Source organism: Aethalodelphis obliquidens, unplaced genomic scaffold (genome assembly GCF_003676395.1).
Source record: "Aethalodelphis obliquidens isolate GAN/ISIS:26980383/991018 unplaced genomic scaffold, ASM367639v1 scaffold59, whole genome shotgun sequence".
Classification (NCBI taxonomy): domain Eukaryota; kingdom Metazoa; phylum Chordata; class Mammalia; order Artiodactyla; family Delphinidae; genus Aethalodelphis; species Aethalodelphis obliquidens.
In genome coordinates, this window is record NW_020838003.1 from 3,250,796 (window position 1) to 3,261,100 (window position 10,305).

Here is a 10,305-nt window from a genome sequence, read left to right on the forward strand (position 1 = left end):
GAGTGTCTGGCTGGCTGAGGTGTTTCATTTCCCATTATAAATATATGTTGGCATCTGGTTTATAGGACAATCTTATGTGCTTGGTTAGTGTGAGTACCCTCAAGAAATTGATCAAGTTTAGGGGCCCAACAAAATTAAATTTCCAGATAGAGAACTAGACCTTAAGCCTGTATTGTGAATGACCAGCTTGGCTTATTCAGGTGATTCCTCACGTTGCTGTATACTTCTTTCAACCTTCAATAGCTAGTAGGCACTCCACGAGCATTACTTCCCTTTCCCCTTCTCACTTAAAGTCTTGGTAACAAAATCCATTAATCACTTTGTCTCACTGTCTAGTTTAAATTTAATGGTGTATTTTTCCCCCATCAGCTGTTTCTTTTCATCTATAAATAAATAGTTTTGGAGAAAGCAGTAAACCACCTTTCATTTCCACTCTCTACTCTTTGGACTTTCCTCTTCCAGATTAGAATTTGTAAAGATTGAGAAAGAATTACATCATTCTTTTTACTGATCTACTTACCAAAATCCCATGACTCTCATCTTGCAAAAAATGACATGATTACGTGAATGAAATAGTATAACTCTTACTCAATAGCATTTATGCTAACTCATTCTGAGTCTCCTTCTTTCCAAATGAAAATTTATTTCACAGTATTTATAATTGGATTTTGACCCTTTAATTGATCATGAGACTAATTTACTGATCTTGAACAATATTTTTTTCAAATGAACTAAAATAGATTATGATAGAAAATATATCACACTGCAAGTAACGAGGTTAATTTTTTGTTTGAATCATATATGTATGATTGTATACGAGGCAGGGATAGGAAACGTATTTCTTATTTTGAGTCATTAGAAAATGCATGAAAACTTCTTTTTTTTTTAACCTAAACCTCATAATTTATTAAGAGCCTCCCATTTTTAAAAGTACATGATAATGAAAATTATACAGAGCGCTACACATTAAGTTACTGTTGGTTTACACAGTAATTGTATAGTGAATAAGTTGGCATTAATGGGTTATAAATAAGGAAGGGCAGGGGAAAGTTTGTTCATACACATTTGTGAACATAAAAGAAACAAGGCACTTAATGGCAACAGAGCTGCTCCAGAATACCGTTTTTAATTTTTTTTAACATCTTTATTGGACTATAATTACTCTACAATATTGTGTTAGTTTCTGTTACATAACAAAGTGAATCAGCTATATGTAAACATATATCCCCATATCCCCTCCCTCTTGAGCCTCCCTCTCACCCTCCCTATCCCACCCCTCTAGGTGGTCACAAAACACCCAGCTGATCTCCCTGTGCTATGCGACTGCTTCCAACTAGCTATCTATTTTCCATTTGGTAGGGTATGTCAATGCTACTCTCTCACTTTGTCCCAGTTTACCCTCCCCCATCCCCATGTCCTCAGGTCCATTCTCTACCTCTGCGTCTTTATTCCTGTCCTGCACCTAGTTTCATCAGAAACTTTTTTTTTTTTTAGATTCCATATATATGTGTGTGTGTGTGTGTGTGTGTGTGTGTGTGTGTGTGTGTGTGTGTTAGCATATGGTATTTGGTTTTCCCTTTCACTCTGTATGACAGAATCCAGGTCCATCCACCTCATTACAGATAACTCAATTTCATTTCTTTTTATGGCTGAGTAATATTCCATTGTATATATGTGCCACATCTTCTTTATCCATTCATCTGTCAATGGACACTTCAGTTGCTTCCATGTCCTGGCTGTTGTAAATAGTGCTGCAATGAACATTGTAGTACATGACTCTCTGTTTTTTTTTTTTTTTTGCGCGGTACGTGGGCCTCTCACTGTTGTGGCCTCTCCCGTTGCGGAGCACAGGCTCCGGACGCGCAGGCTCAGCGGCCATGGCTCACGGGCCCAGCCGCTCCGCGGCATGTGGGATCTTCCCGGACCGGGGCACGAACCCGTGTCCCCTGCATCAGCAGGCGGACTCTCAACCACTGCGCCACCAGGGAAGCCCCCATGACTCTTTTTGAATTATGGTTTTCTCAGGATATATGCCCAGTAGTGGAATTGCTGCTTTATATGGTAGTTCTATTTTTAGTTTTTTAAGGAACCTCCCACTGTTCTCCATAGAAGCTGTAACAATTTACATTCCCACCAACAGTGCAAGAGGGTTTCATTTTGCCCACACCCACTCCAGCATCTATTGTTTGTAGATTTTTTGATGATGGCCATTCTGACCAGTGTGAGGTGATACATCATTGTAGTTTTTCTTTTTTTTTTTTGGCATTTTCTTTTTTTTTAATACAGAAGTTTCTTATTAGTCATCCATTTTATACACATCAGTGTACACATGTCAATTCTAATCTCCCAAATCATCACACATCTACCCCCACCCCCTGCCACTTTCCCACCTTGGTGTCCATACCTTTGTTCTCTATATCTGTGTCTCAATTTCTGCCCTGCAAACTGGTTCATCTGTACCATTCTTCTAGGTGCCACATATATGCATTAATTTGCGATATCTGTTTTTCTCTTTCTGACTTACTTCACTCTGTATGACAGTCTCCAGATTCAACCATGTATCAAAAAAGTGACCAATTTTGTTCCTTTATATGGCTGAGTAATATTCTGTTGTATATATGTACCACATCTTCTTTATCCATTCGTCTGTCGATGGGCATGTAGGTTGCTTCTATAACCTGGCTATTGTAAATAGTGCTGCAATGAACGTTGGGGTGCATGTGTCTTTTTGAAATTTGGTTTTCTCTGGATATATGCCCAGTAGTGGGATTGCTGAGTCATATGGTAACTCTATTTTTAGTTTTTTAAGGATCCTCCATACTGTTCTCCATAGTGGCTGTATCAATTTACATTCCCACCAACAGTGCAAGAGGGTTCCCTTTTCTCCACACCCTCTCCAGCATTTGTTGTTTGTAGAAACTCTGATGATGCCCATTTTAACTGATGTGAGGTGATACCTCATTGTAGTTTTGATTGGCATTTCTCTAATAATTAGTGATGTTGAGCAGCTTTTCATGTGCTTCTTGGCCATCTGTATATCTTCATTGGAGAAATGTCTATTTAGTTCTGTCCATTTTTGGATTGGGTTGCTTGTTTTTTTAATATTGAGCTGCATGAGCTGTTTATATATTTTGGGGATTAATCCTTTGTCCATTGATTCGTTTGCAAATATTTTTTTCCCATTCTGAGGGTTGTCTTTTCATCTTGTTTGTAGTTTCCTTTGCTTTGCAAGAGCTTTTAAGTTTCATTAGGTCCCATTTGTTTATTTTTGTTTTTATTTCCATTACTCTAGGAGGTGGATCAAAAAAGATCTTGCTGTGATTTATGTCAAAGAGTGTTCTTCCTATGTTTTCCTCTAAGAGTTTTATAGTGTCCGGTCTTACATTTAGGTCTCTAATTCATTTTGAGTTTATTTTTGTGTATGGTGTTAGGGAGTGTTCTAGTTTCATTCTTTTACATGTACCTGCCCAGTTTTCCCAGCACCACTTCTTGAAGAGACTGTCTTTTCTCCATTATATATCCTTTCCTCCTTTGTCATAGATTAGTTGACCATAGGTGTGTAGGTTTATCTCTGGGCTTTCTATCCATTCCATTAATCTATATTTATGTTTTTGTGCCAGTACCATATTGTCTTGATTATTGTAGCTTTGTAGTATAGTCTGAAGTCAGGAAGTCTGATTCCTCCAGCTCCGTTTTTTCCCCTCAAGACTGCTTTGGCTATTCGGGGTCTTTTGTGTCTCCATAAAAATTTTAAGATATTTTTGCTCTAGTTCTGCAAAAAATGTCATTTGGTAATTTGATAGGGATTGCATTGAATCTGTAAATTGCTTTGGGTAGTATAGTCATTTTCACAATTTTGATTTTTCCAATCCAAGAACATGGTATATCTCTCCATCTGTTGGTATCACCTTTAATGTCTTTCAACAGTGTCTTATAGTTTCCTGCATACAGCTCTTTTGTCTCCCTAGGTAGGTTTATTCCTAGGTATTTTATTCTTTTTGTTGCAGTGGTAAATGGGAGTGTTTCCTTAATTTCTCTTTCAGATTTTTCATCATCAGTGTATAGGAATGCAAGAGATTTCTGTGAATTAATTTTGTATCCTGCAACTTTACCAAATTCATTGATTAGCTCTAATAGTTGTCTGGTGGCATCTTTAGGATTCTCTATGTATAGTATCATGTCATCTGCCAAGAGTGACCGTTTTACTTCTTTTTTTCCAATTTGGATTCCTTTTATTTCTTTTTCTTCTCTGATTGCCATGGCTAGGACTTCCAAAACTATTTTGAATAATAGTCACCAGAATGTACATCCTTGTCTTGTTCCTGATCTTAGACGAAAGGCTTTCATTTTTTCACCATTGAGAATGATGTTTGCTGTGGGTTTGTCATATATGGCCTTTATTATGTTGAGGAAGGTTGTCTCTATGCCCACTTTCTGGAGAGTTTTTATCATAAATGGGTGTTGAATTTTGTCAAAAGCTTTTTTGCATCTATTGAGATGATCTATGGTTATTATTCTTCACTTTGTTAATATGGTGTATCACATTGATTGATTTGTGTATATTGAAGAATCTTTGCATCCGTGGGATAAATCCCACTTGATCATAGTGTATGATCCTTTTAATGTGTAGTTGGATTCTGTTTGCTAGTATTTTGTTGAGGATTTTTGCATCTATATTCATCAGTGATGTTGGTCTGTAATTTTCTTTTTTTGTAGTTTCTTTGTCTGGTTTTGGTATCAGGGTGATGGTGGCCTCTTAGAATGAGTTTTGGAGTGTTCCATGCTCTGCAATTTTTTGGAAGTGTTTGAGAAGGATGGGTGTTAGCTCTTCTCTAAATATTTGATAGAATTCACCTGTGAAGCCATCTGGTCCTGGACTTTTGTTTGTTGGAAGATTTTAATCACAGTTTCAATTTCATTACTTATGATTGGTCTGTTCATGTTTTCTATTTCTTCCTGGTTCAGTCTTGGAAGGTTATACCTTTCCAAGAATTTGTCCATTTCTTCCAGGTTGTCCATTTTATTGGCATAGAGTTGCTTGTAGTAGTCTCTTAGGATGCTTTGTATTTCTGCAGTGTCTGTTGTTACTTCTGCTTTTTCATTTCTAATTTTTTTGATTTGGGTCCTCTCCCTCTTTTTCTTGATGAGTCTGGCTAATGGTTTATCAATTTTGTTTATCTTCTCAAAGAACCAGCTTTTAGTTTTATTCATCTTTTCTATTGTTTTCTTTATTTCTATTTCATTTATTTCTACTCTGATCTTTATGATTTCTTTCCTTCTGCTAACTTTGGGTTTTGTTTGTTCTTCTTTCTCTAGTTCCTTTAGGTGTAAGTTTAGGTTTTTTAGTTGAGATTTTTGTTGTTTCTTGAGGTAGGTTTGTATAGCTATAAACTTCCCTCTTAGAACTGCTTTTGCTGCATCCCATAGGTTTTGGATCGTCCTGTTTTCATTGTCATTTGTCTCTAGGTATTTTTGGATTTCCTCTTTGATTTCTTTAGTGATCTCTTGGTTATTTAGTAACGTATTGTTTATCCTCCATGTGTTTGTGATTTTTTATGGTTTTTTCCCTGTAATTGATTTCTAATCTCATAGCATTGTGGTCAGAAAAGATGCTTGATATGATTTCAATTTTCTTAAATTTACTGAAGCTTCATTTGTGACCCAAGATATGATCTATCCTGGAGAATATTCCATAGGCACTTGAGAAGAAAGTGTATTCTCTTGTTTTTGTTGGAATGTGCTATAAATATCAACTAACTCCATCTTGTTCAATGTGTCATTTAAAGCTTGTGTTTCCTTATTTATTTTCATTTTGGATGATCTGTCCATTGGTGAAAGTGGGGTGTTAAAGTCCCCTACTATGATTATGTTACTGTTGATTTCCCCTTTTATGGCTGTTAGGATTTGCCTTATATATTGAAGTGTTCCTATGTTGGGTGCATAAATATTTACAATTGTTCTATCTTCTTCTTGGATTCATCCCTTGATCAGTATGTAGTGTCTTTCCTTGTCCCTTGTAATAGTCTTTATTTTAAAGTCTATTTTGTCTGATATGAGCATTGCTACTTCAGCTTTCTTTTGATTTCCATTTGCATGGAATATCTTTTTCCATCCCCACACTTTCAGTCTGTATGTGTCCCTAGGTCTGAAGTGGGTCTCTTGTAGACAGCATATGTATGCATCTTGTTTTTGTATCCATTTAGCCAGTTTATTTCTTTTCGTTGGAGCATTTAATCCATTTACATTTAAGGTAGCTATGTATGTTGTATGTATGTTCCTATTACCATTTTCTTAATTGTTTTGGATCTGTTATTGTAGGTCTTTTCCTTTTCCTGTGTTTCCTTCCTAGAGGAGTTCCTTTAGCATTTGTTGTAAAGCTGGTTTGGTGGTGCGGAATTCTCTTAACTTTTATTTGTCTGTAAGGTTTTTAACTTCTCTGTTCAATCTGAATGAGATCCTTGCTTGGTAGAGTAATCTTGGTTGTAGGATTTTCCCTTTCATCACTTTAAATATGTCCTGCCACTCCCTTCTGGCTTGCATAGTTTCTGCTGAATGATTCATTGTTAACCTTACAGGGATTCTCTTGTATGTTATATGTTACTTTTCCCTTGCTGCTTTTAATATTTTATCTTTGTATTTAATTTTTGCTAGTTTGATTTTTGTATCTTGGCATGTTTCTCCTTGGATTTATCCTGTATGGGACTCTCTGCACTTCCTGGACTTGATTGACTATTTCCTTTCCCATGTTATAGAAGTTTTCAACTAAAATCTCTTCAAACATTTTCTCAGACCCTTTCTTTATCTCTTCTTCCTCTGGGACCCCTATAATTCAAATGTTGGTGTGTTTCATGTTGTCCCAGAGGTCTGTGAGACTGTCCTGAATTCTTTTCATTCTTTTTTCTTTATTCTGCTCTATGGCAATTATTTCCACTTTTTTATATTCCAGGTCACTTATCCGTTCTTCTGCCTCAGTTATTCTGCTAGTGATTCCTTCTAGGGAATTTTTAATTTCATTTCTTGTGTTGTTCATCATTGTTTGTTTGCTCTTTAGTTCTTCTAGGTCCTTGTTAAATGTTTCTTGTATTTTCTCCATTCTATTTCCAAGATTTTAGATCATCTTTACTATCATTATTCTGAATTCTTTTTCAGGTAGACTGCCTATTTCCTCTTCATTTGTTTGACTTTGTAGGTTTTTGCCTTGCTCCTTCATCTGCTGCATATTTCTCTGTCTTCTCATTTTTTTTAACTTACTGTGTTTGGGGTCCTTTGCACACACTACAGGTTTGTAGTTCCCATTGTTTTTGGTGTCTGCCCCCAGTGGGTGAGATTGGTTCTGTTGTTTGTGTAGGGCTCCTTGAGGAGGGGACTGGTGTCTTTGTTCTGGTGTGTGGGCCTGGATCTTGTCTTTCTGGTGGGCAGGGGCACGTCAGGTGGTGTGTTTTGGGATGTCTGTGAACTTAGTATGATTTTAGGCAGCCTCCCTGCTAATGGGTGGGGTTGTGTTCCTCTTTTGCTAGTTGTTTGGCATGGGGCGTCCAGCACTGTAGCCTGCTGGACATTGGATGTATCTGAGTCTTAGCATTGAGACAGAGATCTCTGAGAGAGCTCTTGCCCCTTACAAGAGCCCTGGAGGTCTCTGGTGGTCCAATGTCCTGAATTTGGCTCTCCCACCTCAGAGGCTCTGGCTGGAGTACCAAGACCCTGTCAACCACACGGAATTATCAAGATAGTGGTCATTGGCAGGTGAAACCACAGAGAAGATTCCCATGCTATACCTTGTCCTGATGAGCAATTTTCAGACTTCAGCTCATTCTGGCAACAGGACGACTGGGTAGGCAATGCGAGGCAACACAGGGTCTGTGAGACAGGTGGTGCTCAGCTGGAGCATGGCCTGAGGGGCCCAGTTGAAGCCCTCCGGGAAGGCTGACAGGGGCCAGGACTCCAGTCTCCTGTGGCCGCGGCCTCTTTGAGGTCTGCCTCCTGGCGTCAAGTCGCTCTCACTCCTGCTTTGGCAGTCTTACCTCTACCCTGAACTTCTTCATGAGGTGAGTGCTCCCTGAGGCAATGTGCCCAGGTAAACTTTTTTCTCAGATCTTCAGCAATAAAGACAAGAATGCCTTAGGAAGTGACAGAATGACTGCAGATGTATAGGCACCGAGAGTGAGATCACAAAACAAATTTGTGCTGCTCCTGGTGGCACCTGATTCACAGGTGCTCAATAAATGGCCGTTACTTTCACTAGTCTGTACATTCACTAGAGCTCCTTGGTTTCTTTCTTGGGTAGCCATAACAGAGCTCTGCAATCATTGCACACCCAGGGAAGTGGGGTGACCACACCCCATGTGCCACATCCACCTGGAAAGCTACATCCTTTACACTACTCTAGCCTCCCCCATCCAGAGACCTCCCACAAGGCTCTAAACCAGGCCTTAGTCAGGCCCTGAGACATAAGGTTGTGAGGGTGCCCACCCGGAGCTAGTAGCTCAGATTGGGCACCGACTGTCCCAGAAGATCTTACAGACCAGCTCCAGCAGGTAACCTTTGGTACAGCTCCTTAACTTCTTCATGCTTTGCTTTTCCTTTATCCACACTTTGCTTACACATCTTGGCCATTTCAATACACCACTCCTCAAATTTGGAATTATCCTGATCTACCAGCTCTTGACGAAAGGCTGGTACCTGAATAGTTATGTTGGGTTTTTCTTGAGTTTGCAGTCTATAAACCAACATGTACGCATATTGAGAGCAGTGAGTTCCTTTGCCACACTTGGGTATACATGTGTGGGATTGAGAAGGTTCTGCTAGATCTTCCTCAATCCCTAGTTGTAATTTCTTCCCCTCCATCTTTTCTGTCTTCGTTGTTAAACTTATACCATTCATCAGACTGTGGATCTTTCACATGGGCAATGTAGTGACAAGAATAAGTGCTCACTTCTCTGTGTATGAGGACTGCACTATGCTCATACACATAGGACCCACCTTTGTGTTCCACATAAGCCTCCATATCCAAAATTTCTGAGAATCCAATGTAGGTATTCAGCTTTTTCTTATGTCCAGTTTGCATGTCAAAGACAAAACGCATTAGCTATAAGTTCAGAGTACAAGGAAGACTAAGGAGTCAGATCTTCCTTGTTGCAGTCTGTTTGCTTTGACAGTTTTCACAAGTGTACTGATTGATTCCTAATTTTTCTTCCTTCAAAAATTCTGAGATACAATCTGTTAACTGTTTGTAGCCTTGAATATTTAACTCCAGTTCATAAAACTTTGATAAAAGCTTAGATTCTCTGCAGCACTGATTGCAGACAGTTACATAAGTTTATTCCCCACAGAACTGCTGTTGGACAATGTTCCTCACATCGGGATTCTTTTGTTTAGACAAAGTATCTTCCAAAAGAGACATAAAGAGCTTTGAAAATTCTTGGGCATCCTGCTGCTGCCCTGTGTCCAAGCCCAAAGCTTTAACAAATCCCGATGGATCAATGTAGCACCTGTTACTGATTTGTAACAAGGCAAATAAGTCCTGGCGATGCTCACAAATTTCTTGACGCTCATCTTTCTCTTCTTGGATACCACCTCCCATCATGTAGTCACTATAGGTGCTTGGACATAAGTAGAGCGCCTGCAGAAGCTCCAGGTTAAGAAACCACACTTGAAAAAATGTGTTGACATACCAAGTAGCTCCCAAGTTAGTGAGGCCCACAGATGAGCTCTTTTTTCTCCTCTCACAGTTGGGGTCATCAGTGTTATGAAAATTATTTTCATCTATTTCTCCTAACCAAATGTGCTCACCCATCCCAACCAAGCTATTCGGATTTCCTTTGCAGTTTCGTCTGCGCACGCCGCGGATGCAGGGCTCCAGCCAGATGTGCTCCTGCAACACCTCCTCGGGCCCCACCGTCTCCGCCCAGCGCCAGGCCGCCTTCTCCAGCTGCAGCCGCGGGGCCATGGCCTTGGCCCGAGGAGCGCCTCCTGAGCCCGGCGCTGCTGCTGTCGCTGCCCAAATGGCTCCGCCACCTGCGCTGCGGGGGAAGCAGCGTCTCAGCCCCTGTCCAGGATAGTGTCCTGCACACCACTAGTCTTCCAAGCCGGCCAAAAACTTCTGATTTGATAAAGTTAGATGAATTTTTTGAGCTGCAACAATATCTTTTTTATTTTCCTCTAATGGAATTCATGTTAGGTTTACAAGGCCTATTTCTATTGCTGGCTGACAACTTTGTCTTGCCAACTCACAGTAGCATGAGCATCTGCATTTAAAGCCCGTGTCTACTTTAAGTAGCTCCCAAGTCAAATTCTAGGACCTCTTAC

At 39.6% G+C, this 10,305-nt stretch overlaps 1 pseudogene; it reads right to left on the minus strand.

Annotated features, from left to right (window-relative positions):
- Nucleotides 1–8,514: 8,514 nt before the first annotated feature.
- On the minus strand, nucleotides 8,515–9,946 carry LOC113609895 (ubiquitin carboxyl-terminal hydrolase 48-like; annotated as a pseudogene).
- Nucleotides 9,947–10,305: the final 359 nt, after the last annotated feature.